The sequence below is a fragment of the Canis aureus genome, chromosome 11, assembly GCF_053574225.1.
Source record: "Canis aureus isolate CA01 chromosome 11, VMU_Caureus_v.1.0, whole genome shotgun sequence".
In the NCBI taxonomy this organism is placed as follows: Eukaryota; Metazoa; Chordata; class Mammalia; order Carnivora; family Canidae; genus Canis; species Canis aureus.
Window position 1 is genome coordinate 63,413,706 of NC_135621.1, and position 27,640 is coordinate 63,441,345.

The 27,640-nt window shown below is 41.5% G+C and overlaps 1 long non-coding RNA gene and 1 pseudogene across 1 annotated transcript in view; both read right to left on the reverse strand.

The window, feature by feature from the left end:
* The window catches only part of LOC144324205 (uncharacterized), a 143,252-nt gene that overhangs the window by 62,087 nt on the left and 53,525 nt on the right, over positions 1-27,640 (reverse strand). The window lies entirely within an intron of this gene.
* On the reverse strand, positions 5,383-5,764 carry LOC144323091 (cytochrome c oxidase subunit 5B, mitochondrial-like; annotated as a pseudogene).

The following is a 27,640-nucleotide window of genomic DNA, read 5'->3' on the forward strand; positions in this document are numbered from 1 at the left end:
GAGGTTCTCTGCAAAAATCTGGAAGGAGTACAAATGGCCACAAATAGGAGAATCATTAAATAAAAAGTGGTACACCAGTACAATTCTATACAGATTTTTAAAAGAATGTGGATATATATGTGCTGACATAGTAAAACATCCACATTTTTCCATTTACCTAAAAAAGCAAATTGTAAAACATGGTTTTATTTTCTTAAGTACTAAATTTATAATTGTGCATGCATAGATAGTAAACACATTTGTGGAGTCATCATAGAGTCATTACTAAGAGCATAGCTGCAGAGTCAGACCACCTGGGCATCAATCTGTCTTCATTTCCTACCCACTATGTGATCCCCCCTAAATTATTGGACTTCTCAGTGCCTCAGTGCCCTCATCTGTCAAATGGAGAAAGAAATAACATCTTTCTCATAGGACTAATGTATGGACTAAAGTAAACTAATTAGTTCATACATGTAAAGAGCATGTAGAAGAGTGGCTGGCACATAGAAAGCTCTCAATCAAATTAGTTGCCATCAGTATTATCCTCTGTAAAGAAAAAAAGAGAAGGGATAAACCACCGTTAACAGTGGTTTCCTCCAGAGAAAGAAATTGGAGGAGAGGAAACTTTCTTGTTTTTTACCACAAGCAGTGTAACTTCTATAATATAAAGATGCCACTGATCTGCCAACAGGTTGCAGGTTTGGCTCATCAGGTCAACTGCTATCAGAGGTGATGTGAGATGTCAGGACACAGGGCCACAAGCCACTGCTTCCCCGTTTCTAAATCCTCATTCTAACTCCAATCCAAGCCAGAAAATAAAAAACAAAAGATGTTATTGCCAGCTGCTGCCCCCCCCCTTCCCACACACACACATTCTGCAACCCCACAATGTGCTAAAAAATTAAGAACATCTGTTTGGGGGGAAAAAAGCATCAATTACTATTTTAAACAGGAAGAAAGGGAACAGGAAGTAAATTGGTGACCAATGTATTTTTATTCCTACATCTTGACTGCCGAGGTAGGATCTAGTACCGCTTTAATAATCATCTTCCTGCGGTAGAAGATGGTTCTAAGTACTACTTATTACTGCCTCCACCTTGCCAATCCCCTGCTCTTTCCTGACATCTTCCCAGCCAACCCCAGTCTCCAACATTCTCTATCTCCCCCTCTTAGAGGAGTGCTTTGGCCTCCTGCACCTAGGATATTCTTGTCCTGGTGTCACACATTATGATTTAACATATGCACCTCGTACAGCCAAGAACATTGAAGACAGGAGTCTCTACCTTGGGTTTCATTTGTCTCCACCACTTCTTGGCACAATTCATCCCACTGGCCACACCACAAAATCCAAACCCCAAGGCCTCTTCCTCCTAGCTCCACACTCCTTTTCCAGCCCCATTTCCTATTACTCTTACATGATCCCCTCTCTTTCTGGTGTTGCTTGTTGTCAAGCTGGCCAAGTCCCCATCCCTCAGTTCTACCTTTTGCTTTCCACTTATTTTTTTAAGATTATTTATTTGAGAGAGAGAGAGAGAGAAAGAGCACAAGCAGGAGCGGCAGAGGGGGAGAGACAAAGACAGAGAGAATCTTAAGTGGACTCCATGCTGAGTGCAGACCCCAACACACGGCTCAATCTCACACTATCCACTTCTACTTCCACGGCTGCTGTTCCACTTGTATTCACCATTTTTGTGCTGTCAGCAACTCTTCTCTTGCTCTTTACATACCCACATCTCACCATCCCTTCAGACCAATTTCCACCACATGGTGGTCCCTGACCAGTACATAATGATCTCTTTCCACTCTGCACCCCTCATCTGTGCATGACAACCCAATGCACACAATCTATCCTTGGAATGAGTAGAGCTTGTCTCCTCGACCAGGTGGCAAATTCCTGGAAGGCAGGACACCTGTCAAGGTTCTTTTCCTTTTTTATACTGGGCATGGGAAGAGTGGGGTGGAGGAAAGTTGGGAATTGGGAGAAGGGGAGGTAGGAATCTTCCCCCAAAAAGCTAAAGTGAAGTTTCATTTAGTAGTGAAATCTCTATTGACAGCTTGCTAACTTCTCATGGCAAACTTTTCTTATTTGACTTTGTGTTCATTTTTCTAGCTAAAAAAGGAAAAAAATAAAAAGATTGTTAAAAATTAAATCCAAAACTTTCAGCTCTGATAAGATGAATTTTCTCAAATGCCAATAATTCCACATGGCTTGTCTAAAATTAGAGAGAGAGAAGTGACCAGGATTTTTAATAGATTGGCTTTCATAGTAGATGCAAGATAGTCAAAATCTATTTAAATGACTTTCTCAGGGAACTGGAGCAGCAGGCAATGCATCAGACGCCAGAAGTCCATTTGAATATTATACTAAGGGAAGGGAATTCATTTGGTCAAGATGCTAAAATGAACAGGCAGGGACAGAAATGCCCTGGAGAAGTACTGGGTGTTTCATCTTGAATCCATTTGTAAAATAAACACATTTATTTACCAAGTTTAGTACTTCAACTATTTTCTGGAATCAGTACTTGCACAAATCTAGGCTGGGATTGGCCAACTTGGAATTAAAAAGTGACCAAAACTACAAAATTAATTTGACACTCCTCAATTTCCTTGTTTAGAAACACAAAGCAAATCCTAATCAATTGGAAGTTTATCCAGTATTTCAGTCTACCACTTGGAAATTGTCACAGTGCACTGGCAAACAGCAGCCCTTAGCGCCTCCAGCCCCAATGTACTTGTGATGGTCCAGGCGGCAGTTATTTATGAGCTTACAATGCAAACATACTAACTCCTTTCTTCTGCAGGAAGAACTTGCATTCCCACTGAACACCCACCTACTGCTGTCTTACAGATGGTCCTAACCCTGAGATCTCAAACCTTCTATGGGAAACACAGAGGCGCACATACACACACACACACACACACACACACACTCACACACCCTGCTCAGGCCCGACTCTACCCAAACACTTTTTAAATTGCTTTTCCAGTAGGATCCCAGGAAAGGGTTCCATTTCACTACCACCCACACATGGCCAGGATATGACTGGTTTGACAATCTATAGCCTCTCTGGTCCTGCAGGGGTCCCCGGGGTAACTCTGGTTAATGACCCCTTGTGGGCTTTGGACTGGGTGTTTGGTATCCTGACTTTCCTGTAGCCAGCAGAAGCAGGAAGACCACACAGTATCAGACATAACATCCCACAAGATGAGGTGTGGCACAACAGACCTACTGTGTTGGCAATTTAGGGCTGGCTGGTGAGGATGTCATTTAATGGCTCAGGAACTCACCAGCCGGTTTCTTTATTGAATGCCTTCCTCCTCACCTCTGAGTAATGGAACTCCTGCAGGCAGGCCTGGCTCTTCCCTGTAGCTCTCAAAGGTTACAGAAGCCCCCTTTCCCCCTTGCAAACTCTTTCAGCAATAGCCTGCCCTGTTCTCCCCCATATTGTCAACAGTTCATAGCTGAAGCCTCAGTGGAATATCCCATCCAATTTCCCATAAAATGGGACATGAAAATAAACACACATATTGTATGTTGGTTTACATTTCCTGCACAGACCCAGCAGGGGCGACAGGAAAGACATTAAGGAAACTATTTCTAAAGCAATGGGCTACATTTTAGCAAGAATACTCTCACTGACCCTAAAAAGAAAGCCATTCAGAAGCCTAAAATCCCATATAATTCTTTGAAAACGTTCTTGAACATTCCCATTTTAATTTCCAAAATCAATACGGCTTGCTAGTGCTCCATGTTCAATGACAACAATTCATATTGATGGGGAGGGAGGTATGAACATTTTTCTATTGAATGGAAAATTTGGTTATTTTGAAGGACATTATTCCAAGAGAGAAAAAGGTCTTAAGTCCACTGCACCTGACAGAGTATTGTTTTGTTCCTAGAAGGCTGGTTTCTCTTGACATCTCTGCCCTCATTAAAAAAGCATATCACGGTTGTCGCCTTTATGTTTTCAGTCATGCAGTTTCAAGACCCAAAACAGAATGTTATCATTTATTTTTCTTCTGAAGAAAGGAATGCTGCTTGCATGCATACCCAACACCAAAAATTCAAGAGAACATTCCTGCCACACCTCTCCAGTTCAAAGCACCTGGCAAGTCTGAGTTGCCAGGAGTTGGTGAGGTGTCTGAACTACAGAATAGTAAAGGCTATTTTCTATCTTTCAAGTAAATTCACTAACTAGATAATAATTACTTGCCATTAGCACATTAATATTATATGTAAGTCGTACTACTAAAGTGCCAGAAAACAGTTTGTCCACAGATAAATGGTCCCTCCTGCAGTCTTGTTCATACTGTTAATCTGCTCAGCAAAGCCTTTCCTCACGGACTGTGCAAACATCAGCACCAGGTGCCATGCCAGGATACCACACACATAGTCCAATGCCACGTTGGGACACTCTAGCCTTACAGAGAAATTTCCTCTTCACTGACTCTTCCTTGAGGACCTGTGCTTTTTCTCATCTCAAAAGGCAAAATTGAAAGATCAAGCTCAGAGCATGGGGCTACAGGGCTAGGGGCACTACTAGCCTGTTTTGGGCCAGGGCTTCAGCCAGAAGGGCTAACAGAACCCCATGATTGGTGTGGCAGATTTCAGGAGGACAGGAATCTCACGATGGGGCCTGGGGCCAAAGCCCTGTGAAAATCAACAGGATGCCTTTGCCAAGAGAGCCCACTCTGCATACCTCCCTTGATTTCATGTTTAGGATCCTGGTTAAATGGCTATTCAGCTCATCACAACTAATTTAATGGATGAAGAAACTCCTAAGAGCTAATAAGTGAAAATTCAGAACATAAGAAGCTAAAATAATCCACATACAAATGACAAGTCTTCGATTGACTATATGCACATCCAGACATTATCATTAACCAAGAAGAGTTAAAATTGACTGAAGTCTTGCCCCTTCTTACAGTTGCATAGGACTACTAATATCTAGCACCATTATTAGAGATGACTGAATTTAACATTATACATACAATAAAATCCATACTCTAAAGATATTAAAATTCAAATCAGACAAATAAATCTTTCTCAGCTCTGATAAGAAATTCAGTAGGGTGACTGGCTCAAAGGTCATGTGACTTCCTACCCTTCACTCAGAGAAGAGTAAAATCACACTTCTGGGGACCCAAGTTGGAGATTGATGTAAAGAATCCCAAGCAGAAGTTTTAAGTTTCCTGATTTTATTTAAAATTAATGCAAAATTTTCAATTTATTTAAAATAAATGTAAATTTTAACTCCATAACGTAATAATAATCTATCAATTTACTTTTCCTCAAAAAAAATTTTGTTTTTAATGGAAGAAGGAGCCAATGCAGTATAGCTAGTCTTTATTGGAAAGAAGAAACTTTGCAGCACATTTTGAATAAGTTAGTGCAAAGGCTCAGTGGGCCAGCTGGTGGAGCACTAGTTTCCAATGGATTCTACAACTAGGGCCTTGCTGGGCCTTGCCTTTGTGGAGCCAGAACCAGATGATTGACAGTATTGTCCTCCTCACAGATGCAGCCCATGATTCACTTGCCAGTGATAGATGGGACTAAATGAGGGTCTTTGCTGGTGTGTGAAGCTGCCTTTGGGAGCTAGCATATTATATGGGTCCAGTCCTTCCATGTAGCCATCCTGACCTCCCTTTCCAGTCTAGTCGCCTGATCTTCATCATCACCTCTAGAAGCCATGGAGTGTACCATGGTGACTCCATTGGGATTGTGGGCCCTGAGGGCCTGCCCAGCCAGCATTCCAATTCCACAAAGTAACCTTGAAGCCATGATGCCCCCACTACAAACAGCAACACTTCCTCAAAAATTCTTAAATAAATAAATGCTCCAGGAAAATCACCATGTTGATCCTACAGCCCCAAGGTTTACCCAACATACCACCACCTCACCCCACATACCCCGGTTTGAGAAGAAAAGTAACAGTGGAACCAAAGTAGAATTCTGAATCTTGGAAAGAGAAGTGAAAACAATGCTTACCAAATCAGGGGAAGAACAAAGGATACTGATTATATTTTTTTCCACAACCATTTTCCATAGCCACTGATAGAAAATGATTAAAATATTATGCTGGCTTGTCATGAGGTTTCACACTGATGTGGGTTCATCTGGCACATGGAGAGTCTTCTTCCTTGGGGACTATCATAATTTGGTTTAGAAACATGCTCTGAGAACACCTTGAGAACTTCACACATAACAATCAAGCTCCTTGATCCCTTAATACACCTAAATTCTGATGAAGTCATTGAAGGTGTCAGAGCAAGACGTAAAATCCTCAAGAAACTAAGGTCAACTTAGCCTTTCCAGTTCATGTGGAGATGTTAATTCCACTTATCAAAGAAAAGTAGAAAAAGGTACTCATTATGAAAAGCAGAAACTCAAAATGAAGACTCTTATGGGTTGGTCTCGCTGAGTTCCTCTGAATTTATTACCTTAGAAAGTTCAACACGGACCCAAGACTTCCAACCAAGATGGTAGCTAGTGGGAAGTAGCATCTGGGAGCAATCACCAGGGTCCTGGTAGCCTCTTTACTGAGTACAAATTATGCAAACCTCCCAACATGAATGCAGGAGGAATAATCATTTTGTTCCCAAAATGTTCCCAGCTAAGGAAATCATATATGTAAAGACAAGACCATTTAAAATTTTAATATTATTCTTAGATATTGTCACATATTTTGATATGTGACAGCATGAGACCAGGAGGAAAAGACTGAGAAACATGGAAGGAAAGACATAGTAAGGAAGGAGGATCAGGGAGGAGAAGGAACATGAAGGATGCAAAGCCCAGAAGACAGAACAGGAAGTGTAGGAAGTGTCTAGGTGGTGGTAATGGAGAAGAGCAGCCACCAAAATCCTTTCCTTGGGAAGTACACTTTTACCATGTGGAGGAAGATTTTTAATTTATTTTGTCTTTTTCTTACTATTTCAGAACATCTGTGGCTTGGACAGACAAGCTTTTCATTTGAAAAGAGAAACATTTAGTTATGACTTTAAAAGTTAACAAATTTTGGGAAAAAATTAGCATAAGTTTGAAGCTTCAGAAGATGAACCTTAAATTTGATTTGTAGTTCAATCCACCTCCATGAAACAAAACTATAATTATTATATTTCCATAGTCACATCTGCCATGATTTAATTTGGGGGAAGAGACTATAAGTCATGATTATACTAGAGAAAGTTATGGCCAACAGATTTACTGATTAGAATTAGAAGCACTGTTTTCTCTATTTCACCCCAAAGTCAGACATCAAAGTCTGACTTTCACTTGCTCGCTCTCTCACACATACACGTACACACACTTGAGTCTGTGTACACTCCACCTCACCCTCTCACTCCATGTATTCATGCTGATAGAGAATCCCAAAGTATTTTTCACCTGTGCACCACCATCTTTTTTTTTTTTTTTTTCTTAAAATCTTAGAGCCACGCATGTGGCATATCAATTCAGTCCTCATTTGTCAGGTCAAGAATGGGGACAATACGTAGGTTTAATATACAGAGTTTCTGAGTTGTCAGAATTTCAGGACCCAAACAAAAACTAAATTTGGCTTAGGGGTTTTTTTCCATCCAAGTTCCTGGTGAAGGTACAATGAAAGGGCAAAGAGGTAGGTACGCTATGGAGAACAGGTGTAAGAGCTGGAAAATCCTCTGTTCTTGAATAATTGAAAACACACTAGAGATTCTTCTGTTCTATGAACCCTACAATTGGAGAGTAGGCTCCCTGAAAAGGTCTCAGCCCTGCTCAGAGAATTTCAAATTACAAGGGGAGAAATCCCTTGAAAAAAGAGCTCAATGAGCAATCTCCAGGTGTATAAGTTGTAAAGACACCAAAAACATGTAAATCTGCCTGCAGGTCCTGCACCCATCCACTTGAGCCCACTACATGCAAGCACTTGGACACAGAAAATAAAAATGGCCCTGTAGCCCCTTGAAAAACTTTCCTTAATCTTGATGTTACTTTAAAGCCATCATAAATCATACAACCTGCCAATCTTGCCATGTTTTATAAACTGTGGGGAGAGGTAGAGCATTTCTGGCCCAACGATCTCCCAGTAACAAATGCCAGTTCTACTGCTGTGGTATTTCCTCAATACCACTCGACCTCTTAAACAAGGCTCTACAAATATATTAACTGTCATATTCTCAATTTCTTTTTTACAATGGGAAGCGATAACCTCTTGTGACCAGCTCGATGGAGCCCAGGGCAGCAGCTGTCTAGAGACTGAAAAAACAGCCAATTGTGGTGGGCAAGGCTTTCCTACCCTCCAATTATATCTCTAACATGCCTATGGGTTCCCTGTACCCTATGAGACCCCCTAAGGTCATATCCATTGGCTCACCAGGTTCCTGCTCAATCCTGCCTCTGCAACTCACTGCCATCCAAATGGGTGCCAAAACCAAGCCCCACCGGTGAGGGGACATGGATGGGGTGGGAGGAGACACATTGCCTGGCCTTTGAGATCAATCAAAAAGGCTGAACCCAGGCAAGCCCAGGGTCTGGCTTGCCTTCAGGAAATTCTGGGCTGTCTGCAGCAGCTGTGGTTCGAGTAGTACAACAAATTCACTTACTGAATGACAACAGCTTTATTGGCAAGCCAATTCAATTAAAGCCCCTGCATCCAACAAAGTCTCCGGCAGCCCTCTCTGCATAAAGAACATGGAATCATGCCTACATTTCCCTGAGTGCCCTCAGCCCTAGCTGTCCCTCTACATGAGAGGGAGAGGGATGAATGAATTAGACGCGGATGATGGTAATTAATGGCTGGCTGTCAGAGAGTCATTTTGGAGGCTCAGCCGTTGAAGGCTCTGTATTAAACACTAAATCCCAGCACAAACTGACCAGGACAGGCTAGAACTCTCTTTCTAAATGTGAAGAGTGTCACAGGTACCTGGGGCAAGAAGGGAGGGGAAAGCAGGGGAAGGCAAAAGAGGGTTGGAGGGGAAACAGAAACAAAACATTAGGCTGCTTGCATTGATCAATGCTTTTTACACTATTGATATATAAATGATATGTTCATTTTTCATTTTTACAAAATATGTCCTTTAGGCTACCATTATGGCAAACTTACTTCAGAGCTCTGACATGAGCTTATTAGGCGGTGGCAGACGTTGGGGGAGACAGGAGGGCTGACTGTAGAGCTATAAACAAAACACATTTTCTTATAAAATATACATAACAAATCATTTTTGCTTTCAGTAACAAAGATCAAATCATAGTTTTTTTGGATCCCTGGTACGGTCTTGCCAACCAATCATTGGGCACTTGGAAAGAAGAGGGGGATGGAAGAAGACTGACTATCAGAGGGGGCACTGAAGGGAAAGAAAATAGTTAACAAATAAGCTCCAACTGGCTCATTTACATGGAGATGGGCAGCTCTCACTTTGCCTGTAGCCAATGCCACCAACAGAGCCAAGTGCAGGTTAACTACCTAGCAGGAGGTAACCTGGGAAGATTGGGCTTAATTATTCCTGATAGTAACAGGCTACCTTATGCATTGTTTGGAGCATAAACATAAGCCAGATACTGAGGCACCAAACTGATCCTTCTTCAACAATTCAAGTCGGGTGAAAAGCCACGCTCTTGGCTTGCTGCCTCTGTCTAAACCCTAGTCTTAGAGGTCACAGGGCCTGAGCTGCCACCCTTAAGATGTGAGAAATTCTGTGACTGTACTAGAATGAGTCTTTTGTCTCAGTCCCATGAAGAGAGGGGAGAATTCTGGGTGGGAAATTCCATTTAGGGAATTTGTTTCTCTGCTCATGCCAATCCTTCTGAATGTTTGCCTAGAAGCTAACTTCAAAATTCCAAGTTCAGAGCAAATGTCAACTCCCCCATTCACATACTACTTTGTACAAAAAAATGCCCTTAGTGCAGCTTATGCCAAGTTAGTATGAAGATTGTTCTTGAGTATTGCATGAAGGCTACGATGTTCAAACGGGCAAGTCATGGGTGTGAAAGCTTTAATTTATCTACCTCATTTATTTTTTATTATTGTAGCCATAGTATCTATTTTCCTATTTTATGACTGCTGAAGTGTTCTGACGCCCTGTCTTAAACCTGAGTTGATGTGTGGTGGGAGCAGCTGGACGATGAAGATATTTTCATGATTCTTTTTTTTTAACTCCCCCCCCTCCCTTTTTTGTATATGTAATGATGAAACATGCTCTGATGGTTGAACAAGGAAGGAGAAAGAAAGACCTTAATTTCCAAGTGGAGAATCTTCTTCCTTGTGGAAAAGTAGATCAAGACTGTTATCAAAAGTTGGTCTGTGTTATTGCACCTGACTTTAGGATCCCAAAGGTTTTTTTGCCATATTTTGCCTTTCCTTCTGGTATTGTAAGTTGAGAACACAATGCTAGTACCCATTTACACTGTGAAGTGGATATTGTTACAGAGAACACACCAGAGCCTTTCTCCCTGTTAAGTGAATCATGCCCGTGTGAATGTATGATCTGTGGAGAAACTCCTGTAGTTTTTACCTGCTGATGCTGTCTGTCTTGGAGAATAAATTTTGGATGTTTTTTTCTCCCCCCCCCAAAAAAAAATGTCAACTGCCCCAGACTCTCTCAATAAGAATAGATTGCTGCCTCTGCTACAATCTGGGGGTTCTCTCCTCAGAACCCTTCATGTATCTCTAACATGGTGTCTAATTCATTTCTCTTGATACCATAGTCAGCTGTCCCCTTGTCTACTTCCCTCCAATAAACAAGAGCTTCCTGAGGGCCAGGTCTGGGCTCTGTATCTACCTGGCAGTCTTAAATCTAAAATTGAACTGAATGGCCCTGCGGAAATGGATATAATTTTGGTAAAGCCTCAGTCTTGGAGAGTTATATAGGGCCTTCTTGTGACCCTACGGCCATGAGGATTTTGCTGCTATTTCCTTCACTGCAGCCACCAAATTGGTTGCCCACTTTAATTAGAACAGAGGCCAGATGTCTGGCCAGCTCTGCTAGAACCGGAAGAGCTAGCAAGCTGGTGGAGTTTCCCAGCTGGGGGCTCAAGAGACTTAGCTTCGTGTGGTTGGGTCACCTTCCCTTGCATACTTCCTTCCCTCTTGCTGACTCCCCCCACTACACCCCATCCTGAGGGCAGCTGTCCCTTTTATCAGCAAAAGTCCTTTCCTGACAGCACATCTGTCCAGCCCAGTGTTTCACCCCATCCAGTGATTCGGTTACCCGAGGCATTTTCATCTCTGATCACTCCAAGGGCATGAAGCATTTGTGTCCATACAAAAGCAGAATATCCCTTTTCAGAAGCCTACCATCCACTAAGTAATGAAATCTAATATTTAAAGGGCGTGACACCCCGTTCATACTAGATTTCATTAATCAATGTTTTCATGGAAAGGATAAATCCTTTATGCATGCCTTTTTCCTGATTTTTTCCCCCGTTTAAAAAAAGGCAATGCTTATTTTTCTTCCTTGCTATTAGCTCACAGAGGCCCACCAACGTGAACCCTAGTTTCTTGCCTCCCAAAATTTACCCTTTTGTATTCATGCTGAGGGAATGAAGTTTGGTCAAGAAAACAGAGATAGACAAAAAAAGTGTTCTAGTTAGTCTTAAGCATGTGTCATGAAAGAAAACTTTTGCAACACTGAGAAAACGTCAAGGATGTCACTGTAATTACAAGCCTGTACTTGGCATGTGAGTGGCCAACACATTCGGTGCCTCAGGAATATTAAGCAAAGGATCACAGCCTTCATTTGCACACTCACTAAGGACCACATTATTGACATTGAACATGACAAGAATGGTATTGCTTTGCAGCCACACCTTTAGGTGAAGTCCAGATAAATAGGTTATCATGCACTGGTATCCTTCTTGCAGGATATTGACCAAATATGCTAATTTTTTTGCCACCCTTCCACACAGCTTCTTGTGTATCTGCATATGGCATTAAAATTGCCATGAAGACTATCACTAAAGTACTGAAATCATGTTACTAAGGACAGAAGAATCCTAACAACACCCCAAGAGCTCTGAATAAATCAGAGGTACTTTCAAGGTGTCTAAACACCTATGATTGTGCTAATACCATAATGCTGCATGTTTCCCCTCAATTTATAGAATAGTGAAGACCCAACAAATTGTTAAATGATACTCTATTTTCCCACTGTAATTGTTAAATAATGCTCCATTTCCCCATTAGCTTACATGTGATTCCCACTGTTGAGTAAATATCTTGGATTCTAAATGACACTTTTAAAAATGCGACAAATAACAAAAATATGGGAAAACAATATGCACAAAGATGCCTATCACAATATGCTTTATAACTGTGAGAAATTGGAAGCAATCAAAATGATAACAATAGGTAAATGGGTAAGTAAATTATGACACACTACAATGGACCATCATACCACCATTAGGAGGATAAAGACCATACAGCAACATGGAAAATTCAAGTGACACATGCTAAGTGGGAAAGGGACTAAAAATTGTATTGCACTGTGGTTACAACTAGATAAAAGCATACTTATAAAAAAAGACTGGAAGGGAATAAACAAAGATAATAATTGTGTTAGGGATTATGAGTGATTATTTTCCCTTATCTTTACTTCTCAAACTATCAGTAATGCTATGTGTCCTTTATAATTTAAAAACTAAGTGGAAAACCCAGCAAATTTTTATGAAGTATTATTTTTTAAAGTAGCTATAATTGTGAAATAAAGAATAGTAATATGCAAAGTTTTTTAACCACATTAAACCCGAATTAAGATGTTCCACGTGGAAATAGCGACCCTGGCAGGATGAGCATCACCCCACACTACTGCTCCTACCACTAGTGCACATCTTGGGGAGCTTTCCCTTCTGCAGACTTTTCCATTAACTCAGATTAACTCTCCTCTTTCTAGATATTTTCATTCCACCTGAACAGTTTATTTCAGTATACTCAATGGATGGGAGAAAGCAGCAGGAGCTGAAACTGAGGGCAGGCATATTAGAAGTCTGCTTACCCATAGATGCTGGGTTGTCAGCAGCAGAGAGAGGATCGTAGGCGGACATTGGAATAGCCACATAGGACAGATAAGGGGCTGGGAATATGAGCCTCACAATTTAAAGAATCTCCTTGACTCTGTCAAATAAGATCCCAGGAACTGAAACAACTTGCAGCTTTGGCCTTGGATTCACTGTGCATGATCTTTGAAGAATTAAGAAGAATGAGAATAAAAGCATCACTGGCAGGGGGCAATCTTATTTCTTTCTTCCAAATGGTGCATCTTGGGATGCCTGGGTGGCTTAGTGGTTGAGCGTCTGCCTTTGGCTCTCAGGGCATGATCTCAGGGTCCCAGGATCAAGTCCCATATCGGGCTTCCTGCATGGAACCTGCTTCTCCCTCTGCCTATGTCTCTGCCTCTCTGTGTGTCTTTCATAAATAAGTAAATGAAATATTTTTTTAAAAATGGTACCTCTCATTGTTCTAGTGGATTATGCCCACTTCTTGATCCAAACTAATGTCTTCTGGACCCCACAGAACAGAGTATAGCTAAAATTTATCTCTTAGGCAGATGGTAATAATCTACGGGCATTGGCTAACAATAAATAAATTTCTAAATTATACAAGGAAAACCTGGATAACCGTAAGTTTATTCAGCAGGATGTCTCACTCACTTGGCTACACTCTTTGTACTTAATATCAATTCATACAGGTCACACATTTCTGTATCGCAAAACCACCTTTCCTGTAGTCTTGGGTGAACAGAACTTATGTTCCCATATAAACTATAAATGCTAATCCTTTTTTAAGACAATGGCCTCCCTTTAGGATTTGGCTTCTTGCCATGACACTTTTGATGACTTTATCAACCCCAGCATATTAAAATATCCAAATTCAAGCTCATAAGCATAAAGTATAATGTTGGTCCGTAAGTCTCCTCCTAAAACTAGCTGTTTAAGCTGTTACAGCTACTTTTATATGCAACCTGAGTACAAGACAATATCATATTCAGTTTGGAAGCCAGACCTTATAAAGTGTGAAATCTTTTAACACACCATAAGGGTGCACAAAACAATTATAATAAGTATTGCACATATTTTAAAATGTGACTCTTTTGCTGGCCTCCTTCCTCATCTCAGTGCTTCTGGACTCACTTCTTTGGTCAACATAGTAAGTGATTTCAGCCATGTTCTTCCCAGGAAAATAGAAGGAAGAATTTAGCTCTTCTTCTGGGTACAAGCCCTAGACAGCACCTGAATTAAGAGAGCTAGACAGAGGAGAACATGAAGAGACATCTCCTCAGGACAGTGATAAATAAGAGGCAAGACAGTCCTCGTACTTTTGTTTGGCATGGGCAGAGTTTAAGAACTTACATCAGTTCCTGAAACAAGCACAAAGAAAATCTCCCACCACACACTAACCTGTACCACCTGCTCAGTAACTTCCCCCTTATACTCTCAGGTTCTTCTAAGTCATTACCTGAAACAGATTTTTAAATCTACAGTTCAGTCAAGTGCACCTCCTCCCTACAGAACCCTCAGCCAGGTGACGTGGGTTGCTCAGTGGTTTGAGTATCTGCCTTTGACTCAGGTCGTGATCCCAGAGTCCTGGGATTGAGTCACACATAAGGCTCCCCACAGGGACCCTGCTTCTCCCTTTATGTCTCTGCCTCTCTCTGTGTGGCTCTCATGAATAAATAAATAAAATCCTTAAAAAGGAAAAAAAAAAAAAACAGCCCTCCCAGGGTCAAGGCAAAGGGTTATTACTGAAAAGAAGTGTCAAAATAGACTACTAGGACTCTTTAGCCTACTGGTGGCCACCAAATCACCAGAAGAGTCTGTGATCCAGTCCCAGAGACTCTGCTTTCTTGTACGGGGACTGGAAGCCACCCAGACACACACACACACACACACACACACACACACACACACAACTGAACAGGTGGCCCTAGCATGGCACTTTGAGAAACAACGATATAGTCCAATATCCTCTGAGGCTCAGTGAAGTTGCCCAAGACACGTGACCCACTGGCAGCACAGTTAGGAGTCTTATATTCAGGCTGTAGACTCTTGCCACATCCCACTACCCCAGAGAGCTAAAAGAAAGGCAGTTACAACTGGAGGCTAGGCAGGAGTGGGGAATCCTACTCTCCTCCATGGATTATCAATTTGTGCTGTGAAGTATGTTGCCAAGTGGTCAAAATTCCACCTCTAAAGACGTCTTTGGCTAACCTTCCCCATGGAAGCCATAGCAACAAAACTCTTTTCTGGGTACCTGCACTATATATCCAGAACTGGGCTTCTGGGGCTGACTTAGTAGAAACAGAAAATCTGGTCCCAGTCTCACCAACTGCCAACCATGCGTCTATGAGCAATTCACTTGCCACTTCTAGGCTTCTGTTTGCCCATTTGAAAAATAAACCTAATGACTATCCTGCCTATTTTTCTGATTTGTTGTGAAGATGAAATGAAATTATAGGGTGTTCTTTGAAAATTAAAACCTTCTAGAAGCACAAAGTCCTATTTAGTATTCTTATAGTCCTTATGGGTCTTGTGCAAAAATAAGATGAATGAACCCTCTTCTAAGACAAACATTGGGTAGGACAGAGTTTCTCAAAACCACCAGAATTGCTCATATGTACTAGGAAGCCTACAGCCATTCTACACAGTGTCAGTGTGGACCTGTAGTAAACAGAACGGAAGTTATAAAGCCTTTAGAAAGCCCTGGAGATGCGTTCAGACCTGGACCCGTGGCTCCATTAACTTCCTATAGCTAAGACTCAGGACTTGGGTTTATCTGGTTCACTTAGACCCAGTCAGAGACAACAGTCCTAATGATTCTGGAGCCCTTGATGGCTCTCCTTCCCAGCTATCTAAACACATGATGCTGAAGGCACTTCCTGTGCCTGCTATACCAGCACTCACAAATGCATACCATGCAGGATTCCAAATAATCGATTTTCTGCCTGTATTTGCACATTTAAAATGAGGAAAATGTTTTAGACCTCTGTTTTTTATTCCAGATGGAATCTATTTTTAAAAACCCAGAGCTCCCTTTAGGGGCCATTGAGGAGGAAGGTAAGAGGTAGGGCTTCTGGGAAGGCTTTGGGGCCCCAACTTCCTCTTCAAGTAGGGCAGCTGCACTTCTACCTCATTGGACTTCCACAGAAGACTTCATTTTACTAATTGAAAAAAAAGGCATAAAAGTCATCTTATCCAGTCCCCTGGTTTATAGGTGAGAAGATCACATTAGAGAAAGATTAACTGAAAAGAGGTTGGATAACTAGGACTCTTTAGCTTACTGATAGCCACCAAATCACCAGAAGAGTCTGTGATCCAGTCCCAGAGACTCTGCTTTCTTGTACGGGGACTGGAAGCCACCCAGACACACACACACACACACACACACACAACTGAACAGGTGGCCCTAGCATGGCACTTTGAGAAACAACGATATAGTCCAATATCCTCTGAGGCTCAGTGAAGTTGCCCAAGACACGTGACCCACTGGCAGCACAGTTAGGAGTTTTATATTCAGGCTGTAGACTCTTGCCACATCCCACTACCCCAGAGAGCTAAAAGAAAGGCAGTTACAACTGGAGGCTAGGCAGGAGTGGGGAATCCTACTCTCCTCCATGGATTATCAATTTGTGCTGTGAAGTATGTTGCCAAGTGGTCAAAATTCCACCTCTAATGATGTCTTTGGCTAACCTTCCCCATGGAAGCCATAGCAACAAAACTCTTTTTCTCCCTTAGTTACTTGCCCAGGCAGAATAAAAATGGGAAATCATGCTTCCAGTGAAAGGGCTTCCTGCCAGGGTCCCTGGTCTCAATGTAAGCTCCTAACTGTGGCAGCAGCTGGAGTGGCTTCTCCTGTCCTATCCCTGTACCTGGCAGCTCTCAGGAGTGGCCACCTCCACTCCTACTTCATCAATGCCTCCCTACAGCCTCTGCTGGGCACTCCAGTAAATACTTGCATGGCATTCCCAGGGTTCCTTACCTCCTCAGCCAGCTCATTTGACCCTCTGATTTCTGGGTAGTGCCACCTTTAGAGAATCAGCCCAACACTAGGAGCTCTTTCAAAGGGCAGTTCCCCAAAAAAACCTTATTAACAACTCTGAAGTGACTCTAGGGAAGCAAGTCCATGCAAGGCACCACATGGTACTGGTTGTACCGCTTAATTGCCCCCTAGAACCCAGGTCTGCTGGCTCTACTTAGCTCAGGGTGTTCTCCACAGGTTTCCAAAGCTGTCCTCCCAGGGCTTCCAGGGAGAAACTTATTGCTCTTCCTGGAAAATATCCAAACTCTTAGCTAGGAGCCTTGGCAAAGCTGCTTATTGTTCTTTGTGAATTCCCACCATAAAGAAGGCTCACATTCACAGATGAAGACTGACTCTCAAGATTCCCAAACACATGATACTGAAGTTGTAAGAGAGAACACCAGTTAGGACCTAAAACAATGGCTTGGCCATTGTGTGTGAAGGAAGAGGTTTTTTTTTAATAATAAATTAGTTTTTTTATTGGTGTTCAATTTGCCAACATACAGAATAACACCCAGTACTCATCCTGTCAAGTGTCCCCCTTAGTGCCCGTCACCCATTCACCCCCACCCCCCGCCCTCCTCCCCTTCCACCACCCCTAGTTCGTTTCCCAGAGTTAGGAGTCTTTATGTTCTGTCTCCCTTTTTTTTTTTTTCAATTTTTTTATTTATTTATGATAGTCACAGAGAGAGAGAGAGAGGCAGAGACACAGGCAGAGGGAGAAGCAGGCTCCATGCACCAGGAGCCTGACGTGGGATTCGATCCCGGGTCTCCAGGATCGCGCCCTGGGCCAAAGGCAGGCGCCAAACCGCTGCGCCACCCAGGGATCCCTCCCTTTCTGATATTTCTTACACATTTCTTCTCCCTTCCCTTCTAGTATTATTTATATTCCCCAAATGAATGAGAACATATAATGAAGAGTGTTTGAATACAGAAAACTTCCAGAAGTTTCATCCTCTTTTATAGGCTATCTCTCTGGTCTACCCCTCCCTTTCTCTCACTCCCCCAACTATAAGAGGAATAGATAAGAGAAGGTTAACAAGTGTGTAGGTTCAGCTTTATTCCATGGAGCAAGTTGCATCTGCCTAATACCTGACAAAAAGTCTCCAGGTGTTATGGGCTCCAGTGGCTTCCCTGATACTTAAGTACCAAGCCTTGTACTTGGTACTTGACATGACTCACAAAGAAGGGGAAAAGGGCACAAGGATTCAGATTGAGCAGGATGGTATTCACTCTACAGAGTATGATGTCCTAACAACCACCAGATGTTAGCAGCTATTTTATTTTTGTAAGGGGTCTTTGAACTAGGATTCCTTGGGGCAAATGACTGATTTTAGGTCTGAGGCTAAAAAGTACAACATGATCATGGAATATTTTGATCCAAAAAGCAAAGTAGTACACAAAAATTAACAGAGACATGACATAAGGGTAGGGGAGCTGAAATAAAGAAAGAGGGAGGGAGCAGCAAGAGAGAGGGAAGGAAAGAAGAAGAAAGGCGGGGGAAAAGGAGAAAAGAGAGGAGAAGAAGGGAGTAAAAGGTTACAAAGAATCTTTAGGGACACCTGGGTGGTTCAGTGGTTGAGCACCTGCCTTTGGGCTCAGGTCATGATCCCGGGGTCCTGGGATCAAGTCCCACATCAGGCTCCGCACAGGGAGCCTGCTTTTCCCTCTGCCTATGTCTCTGCCTCTCTCTGTGTGTCTCTCATGAATAAATAAATAAAATCTTTTAAAAAAATAATTTTATATGGAATAGGAGACATGTAACTGTGATATGGGGTATACATTAGATAGTATTATTTTGTCTATGTTACATTTATTGAACATGGAAATGGTACTATAGTTATATAGGAAAATGACCTGTTCCTAGTAGAAACAGTCTGAAGTATGTGTGTGTAGTTGTCTACAGCTGAGGAAGGAGAAGAAGTAAAGACTGAGAAAGAGAGAAGTAAAGCTAATGTGGCAGAATGTTAATTGGTATATCTTGGTTAACGGTGTACAAGTGTTTATTGCACTAGGCTTTCAACTTCTCCTTAGGTATGCAATTTTTCCAAATAAATACTTGGAGTGTGGTAAGGGGTAAAGTTACCTTGAAGTGGATAAAGCTAAAATATCAGGGCCCCTCACTAGACAAGGTCCTTCCAAGACCTGGGTAGGTTAAGGTTAAAGAGAGTTATCAATGTAAAGAGTCAGATGAGTTACTACGTCAGAAAACTTGAAACATCCTGATGTTCCAAAGGAAACTTGATAGAGCTTGTCAATAACCTAAAACCTAAAAGTTCACATGACATTACCAATAACTAGGGGTAAAGTTTTCTTAATTATCAATAGTAAAAAACAAATTTCCATCAACCATGTTAGAGAAAAACTAAATTATCTTTCTATCCTCTATGTCAAAAATATTACAAAGCTGTTGTCATATGAAGAGGTGAACAATGTGTAGCCATAAAATACAGAAGAAAAATATCATAGAAGTATCACAAGTAATTAATAAATAAAAATATATTATTTTCTGGATTCCATCATGTTTGTAGCATTTATCAGCATTTTTAACAATTGTAATACTTATTATTTATATTCTCCTTCAATATATGAATTCATTTTTATAGCTCCCTTCCTTCCAAATTTGTATGTATTGTTTCTCAAACATGTTAATCACACAAATACACACACACACACACACACACACACACACACAGAAATCCATGCAAGCCTTTTTTCAAAGCAACATCTTCTATGCTTAGAGTTCCTTGAAACACATCTGGAAAACAGTGCCCCAGAGCAAAAGAGCCTCTTTTTATCCACATCTACCTATCATGATAATGCTGCACTATAGCATTTGACCTCCAGGAAGACATTAATTTGAAGAGCTTATTTAAAGCAAATAAACCATATTTTTTCATTGATGACTATCTTATATTTACATACATTCTATTTTATACAGCCACATTCATTAATCCAGTTAAGTCCCAAACAGCACTGTAAGGCAGGCAGGACAGGTATAATAATTTGCCCCAGGTCCCACTTTGCAAACAGACACCCCTATCCCTCCAGTCTGTATTTGACTTCTTCAATGTCCCACATGAATAAACTGAGACAAGGGGAGGTGGGGGTAACTTTTCTCAGAACAAGGTACAGCATCTGGGCTTCCATTTGGAAGACTACTGTCAAATTGGTTAAGTTAGTTTAACAGGCTCAATTTCTGCAGCCTGCTTTTCCTTTGACATCTTGTGTCCAGTGCTACCTGGGAGAGAGAAAAATAAAGAGACAGAGGGAGGTGGGAGATATATGAGCCTTCACCCTTCTTCCTTGTCCCCAAAGTATAAACAATTTGTCCTTGCCCCAGTGAAAAAAGATCAGTCTCTGACACCTTGCATTATAGATAAGACCAAAGAAGTAGCCCTAAACCCTAAAGGAAATTTTTCAGGGTGAAGGGCAGCTTTCCCCAAGTCCCTCCTCCTAACCATCCCTCATCAGCAGACCAGGGACCCCACACAGTCTTTTGTCCCATGAAGAAACTGGAAAGACAGAGACCCAACATTGTGCTCACTTTGCACTAGATCCTCTTGTTTCAACATGGAATTCCAGGGGCTGAAAAGGGAGACCGTCTGGTCAAAACTCTAGAGTTGGTGATCTGAACTGAAATACAGCAGCAACATCATCATCATCATCATCATTATTATCATCATAATGGTAAAACAACAATCATTTATTAAGTATTTTCCTGGCCACATGGGATCTTTTCCAGAGTATTCTCATTTGCTATAACAAACTAGCAAATACTTACTCAAACACTAGGCTAGGAGGGTCCCACCATGATAAAGGGTATGGAGCATCACATTGCTTTGACTCATCTCAGGAAATATCTAAAGGAAGCTGACCCCCACAGTCGAGAGTCATCCCACTCCCCCATCCTTCACCCCTTCACAAAACACTTGGAGGACCAGCAACCCATGGCCTCAACAGAACAAGAGGGAAGTTAGGAAGGAAGGAAGGGCAAGGGTGGGGTTGGTCAGCACATGAGCTATATGATGGTCACCCTCAGACACTAAGGACAACTAATAAGCAAGAAATAAAATAATTTTACAGGTGATATATTAATGCATTTTCATTTTAATATGTAAGCAACATTTTAGTTTATACACTTGAAATAGGAATTCACTCTTTGCTCTCTCTACTATAATAACTGTTAACAGCTTAGTGGGCATCCTTCCAGGTTTTCTACATTTATGCATGTACAGAGTATTGACCTAGACAGGTTCAGAAGTCCCTGCCCCCAAGATCATGGTAGGAAAAAATGGGGAACATTTCCAGAAAAGATGTAAAGAGTCAGAGACCAGTGCCACCACTTTATCCCCAATCATGGCTCCAAAGGACCTACCTCAGATTCCCTGGAAACAGATTCTGACAATGATTTGGGTGCAGAGCAAATTAGGGAGCACTTTTGGGAATAATACCTGTAAGAGAGAGGGGAAAGCAGAAAGGACAGACTGGGGAGTTGAGTTGTCGTATAGCTGTACGTAACAAAGGCTTCAGGCCATCCCATAGGGAGCTCTGGACTTAGGATGTCCTTGTGAATTCTCCCAAGTTAAAGCAACATAGCCAGGGTTTTTTTTATTCTCAAGTCAATAATAATTGGATGCAAGGAGCCCCCAGGGGGAAAGGAGCAAGATTGGGAGAGGCAACTTCCTCCTCCCAGGGCTAGTTCAAGAGAGAGTAAAATTGTCAATTAGCCACAGCCAACCCTCTTGGTCTTGAAGCAGAAGCTAGGCAGCCCACCACCACATATACTACAAGACCTTCAGATGTTCCAAAACATTCTCTTCTAGAAAGGATGCATCTCTTCCAGAAAGGATGAGGAGTAAATGGAAAGAAAAAAACATGTCGAGTGAACAGATAAGAGAATGCCACAGCCCAAATGTTGACAGAGTTCTTGGATCTAAAATGCCAAGGCTCATCTAATGTTCCCATAATTTCCAAGAATATTGCACTATGCCATACCCTAGACAATGACACACATCAGACCTTAACAACAGTTGCAAATAAGAAATGGCTAGCATGACATTCTTTCCCCTTTGGCCCAAAGCACTGAATTCCACTGGACAGACTTCACCTGTGTTTGGAAAAATAATTATTTTCTTCATGAACAATAATAAAAGTAATTCTAGGAGAGGGGAATAAAGCAAGGTAAAGCTTTCTTGGGAACTTCATTGCTACACCAGGAGCAAACCACCAGGCACATACCCACAGTCCTGTCCCACCCCCAGCAGCCCTTCCACACACATGAACCTAGAGCTCCTGGTGACCCTGATCATCTGGTTCTGTTTTTTTTTCTTCAAAGCTCAGCAAGGACATCCAAACCTGATGTGGGCAGGCCCAGCTCCAAGACGGAGCTGGGACCCCATGCATCTGAATGGTTTTTATGTTATGTCAACATTGGTATTCTTTGTATTCTTTGGGTAACACTGTATCAGAAGTGTGATATTGATTGAATTTTCCTATGAATAATCATAATGAATAAAATTGAACCTTTCTAAATCTGGCCTAGACCAGCATGCTTTTCTATAAAACCCTCCAAATTTCCTTCAAGTAAGATTTCTATCCAGTAAGAAGTGTCCAAAATTGTCCCAACAAGTTTCAAAATAACACAACCATTATCAGAACTTGTGGTAATAATGGCCAATAAATGTACCTCCAAGTCTTTGGATCCCCATATATAAAATGGGCAGCTACTTGTCTGCACTGAACTTTGAAGAACAGGTAGAAGACAGCAATCCATTCAGCCTTGGGAAGACAGACTCTATGAATAAAAGTAGACTAACTGACCAACTTTATAGTATGACCTTGTCCAACCATTCAAAACATGAGAGGAGATTTTGATTGAGATGGTGTAAGCACCACTGAACGAATCATTATATGCATTAATTTAGCCACTAATGGCCTCTCTCCCCATAAGTTCATATAAATACAAATTTGCTTTTCAGGCTCTGTGAAGAGATAGAGAAGGGTCGACATTTGGGAATTTATCTTTAAACATCTTTTTTACAAAGATTGGCAGAACACTTGGTCAATTGTCCCCTTACCAGTGCTTTACAGGGCGGTACTGTAGAAAAAAATAAGGACCAGTACAGATAGCCCTGTACTGATTTCTTCTGCAGGAATCTGGTCTTCAAAGGAAACCTAAAGGATAGGCCCTACTCTACAGCAGCTAACTCTAGCAGAGCACCTGACTGGGCCAGGCACTACTTGAAGCTCTTTACATTAATAAGGCATTTAATCTGCACAACAATCTCAATTTACCAGTGTTATCCTCAGTTTTCCGATGAGAAAACCAAGGCACAGAGAATTTAAGTGACTTGATAGAATCAGAGCATCTGACTCAGGAGTCTGCACTTAATCTCAATGCTATCCTGCCCTTAGAATGGAAATATCTTCCAAGAAGTGTTTACTTTCAATCCTTTATGTTCTAAATTCCGTTTGAGCCAGGGAGAGCCAAGGTTACCCATTTCATGAAGACACCAGATCTACCTGACTTACTGGAGTTGCAAAATTAATCAGTGATTGGACACAGAACGGAACCTAATCCGACACACAGCAAAGACCCTTACAATTCAACCAAACAGACAAAAAACCCCATAGATGTAAGTGTGTTCCTGACCAGCAGACACTTGAGCCCACATGGTGGACTAGTGTGGGAGGTGATTGCTAAACTCAGTCCAGTTGTAGCCCCAAGGCACATTGCATCCTCCAATTCATCTTGGGCAAGGCACTGAACCCTTCTGGGCCTCCTTCTAGGAGCAATGACATTGTCAATATATTTCAAGAACAAAACAATAATAAACATTTGCATTTATCCTTAATCATTTCCAAAACACTCCAAGTACATCATCAGATTTAGCCCTCCTATGAAGGAAGTTTTGTAGTGTTCATTTTAAAGATGGAGAAACCAAGGCTCACAGAAGCTGTGATTAATCCAGTCCCACAGTCCGGTTTTGACATTTGTTCCCCAGCTCTCTTCACTATGCTCTTTCAATTGTGTTCTCATTCAAAAGCCAGCAATTCAAGGTCAAGGTCAAAGAGAAGGCTGTGGAAATCTGGACCTGCCATCAAACCAGGGCCTACTCATCTCCAACACCTTAATGTATCATTGCCAAATGCAAGAGAATGTTGGTTTCCATTATTAATGGAACAGGATCCACACCATGCACAGTCCAACTGCTAATCAGACTTGATGAATCACAAAAGAATGTTGTTTTCCAAATTTTTATTCTGTTCTGCCTGACTCCCAGCCCACTTGTTAAAACTCTGAGGGATCCCAATATGCCAGCGGTCAACTTGTGCAATTTCAATTATTTTGTGATCAAAAACTGAACTATGCTAATATGGTGTCTTTATTTATTTGGGTTTTTAAACTAAAATACCACTGGCCACCAAAATTGAATTGTCCTTCATATTATTAGGTCATTTATCCATCCCAGCAACCCTATGAGGTGGATACTGTTGTTATCCCCACCTTACACATAAGAAAACTGAGGCACAGAAAAGTTAAGTGATCTGCTAGCCAATTTAAGAGCTGTGATTCAGGACTCTGCTCTTATCTGTGGGTTCTGATGCTCACTTAGAGCTTCTTCAGTAGCAGCTCTCCAGCCTTGGATTTGAGGGTATGAGGACTGCAGTCTTGTGTCTTGTTTTTTAAGTTTCACTGTCTTTTATCAATAGAGTTTATCACCCTTTCTTATCACTACAATTTTATTTTTTTACCTCATAAGGAGACCTCTTCCATCAAAATCAAAATCTTCTCGGAAGGAGCAATGTCTAAAACCCTTATCAGTTAACTTTTTAGTTTTCAAGTAATAGAAGAATAGAAAAGAGAAAAGGTATAGCCTCTGGAGAGACATGGCACTGCCCAGAGGTAACAAAAGGAAAAGAAAGAAGTTTTCCAGACACAAGTGTCACCTCTATTCTATTCGGCTTTTTTTTTTAAAGATTTTTATTTATTTATTCATGAGAGACACAGAGACAGAAAGAGGCAGAGACACAGGCAGAGGAAGAATCAGACTCCATGCAGGGAGCCCGATGTGGGGTTCAATCCCAGGACTCCAGGATCACGCCCTGGGCCAAAGGCAGGTGCTAAATCGCTGAACCACCCAGGGATCCCCTCTACTCAGCTTTTTACAGTATGACACATACTTCTATTAAAATAAACAGTCTAGGGGCAGCTCGGGTAGCTCAGCGCTTTAGCGCTGCCTTCAGCCCAAGACCTGATCCTGAAGATCCAGGATCGAGTCCCATGTCCAGCTCCCTGCATGGAGCCTGCTTCTCTCTCTGCCTGTGTCTCTGCCTCTCTCTCTCTCTCTCTCTCTCTCTCTCTGTCTCTCGTGAATAAACAAATAAAATATTTGTAAAAATAAATAAAATAAAATAAAATAAAATAAAATAAAATAAAATAAAATAAAATAAAATAAAATGGACAGTCTACTTACCAAATAGAAACATATAGAAGCTATAAGGATGACCAAGTTAGTTCAAAGATACATGACTGCCTCTGTTTTCCTCTCCAGGCCAGGAGCTGCTGTTCTCAACTCTCGGCCGCTACAAGATTTTCACTACCCTGACATAAAGGACATGTCATCATGCCTTCAATGGCAGCTCTCCTGATCTTAGATGACCAGGCCCAGTCTTGCAGCCTACCCCTCAGCCAGACCTGGCCCTCCCAAAGACCCCCACAGAGAGGGATCACTTTTTCTTCAGCTGTCACTGCCATTTACCCCAGTCAGTCTCAACTTGAATGGTTTAGTCTATGACTTTTAAACTTTACAATGGTACAAAAGTGCTATGCATTCAGCAGAAACCATACTTCAAATTTTGACTTTTGATCTTTTTCCTGGGCTCAGGATAGGCAATATGATACATCCTTGCGATGCTGGGCAGTGGCAGGCAGCCACAGTTCCTAGTCAGCCAAGCAACCATGAAGGTGATCAACTAATATACTAACAACCATTCTGTACCCATACAACCACCTCATTTTTCACTTTCAGTATCAAATAAATTACATGAGATAACCAACACTTTATTTTAAGTAGGCTATAGGGGATCCCTGGGTGGCTCAGTGGTTTAGAGCCTGCCTTTGGCCCACAGCATAATCCTGAAGTCCTGGGATAGAGCCCCACATGAGGCATGGATCCTCCTCTCTCTGCCTCTCTCTCTCTGTATCTCTCATGAATAAATAATAAAATATTTAAAAATAAATAAATAAATAAATAAAGTAGGCTGTATGTTAGATGATTTTGCCCAACTGTAGACTAAGGTAAGTGTTCTGAGGATATTTAAGGTAGGCCAGACTTAGCTATGATGGTCACTAGGTTAGGTGTATTAAATGCATTTTCAACTTATAATATTCTAACTTTCTAGGGTTTATCAGGATGTAACCCCATCATAAGCCAAGGAAGATCACTTTCTTTTCCATTTCTTGGTAGTTTATCAGGTTATCTTATTTCCATGTATGGTGAGCCACTCAACTACATTTTGAACAAGGTAAAACATTAATAAGTATATAATAAGTAAACACATAAATCATACCACCAAAAAAGTCAGAAATAATAATAATAATAGCAGTAACTACCACAACAAAACCATGTATGTAGTGCTTCCTATATGCCTGTGCTTTACATATATGATTTTACTTCATGTTCTCAACATGCTTTCAATGTAAGTATATTTTATAGATGAGGAAATTGAGGCTCACAGACATTAAGTAACATGCCCAAATCAACCAGTAAGTCAGGATGTCCCGATCCATCTGAGCATCTGTCTTTCTCCAAAGCCCAGGCTCTTTACTAATATCCTACATTCCATGATCCACTCTACAACAAGCAGGCTTTGCTGAAATGAGTTGATTTATTTCTTTGTTTTTCCCAGAATATTTGCTCACTAGACATATTGGTGTTGTTAAGAGTTCAACCAATTATAAAGTTAGAAGGGAAGAGTCCCCACAAGACTGCCTTCACTTCCAATATCAGCAGCAAGTTCAGATGCCACCCTCACTTCAGACTGGCTGGCTACAAATTTTGGGGTCCCCTTAAACTTCTTCCAATTCAATAATTTACTAGAATGACTTACAGAGCTCAAGAAAGTACTATACTTACATTGAAAGTTTTACTATAGTGAAAGGATACACATTTAAATCAGCCAAGGGAAAATATGCACAGCACATAGGGGTCTAAATGCAAAGCTTGCAGCTTTCTTCTCCTCTTGGAGTCAGTGTATCTCCTCCCAGCCATAATGTGTGACAATACATGCAGAGTCCTGACAGTTAGGGAAGCTAACCCAAACCTTTAAGTGTCCACAGCTTTTATTGGGCCCGATCACATACTCCCCACATACTGAACTTTAGTCTCCAGGCCTCCCTGGAGCTTCAGGCCAAATCCTTTAGTTTCTAGTTTCTCTGAAAGTTAGAACTGATAGGGCATGTCCCAAAGACCAGCCACAAATCACACTGCTATACCATCCAGTGGCCAAAGTCCCCAGACAAAGACATTCCTATCAGGCAAGACATTTCAGGGGTCTAGAGATCACCTCCCTATAGCTGAGGGCAAAGGCCAGAGCTCTCCTTAGGTAAGGTTAATTCTTCAGGACATAACCGTATATATCGTACCAAAGTATCTTAGTAAAGATAA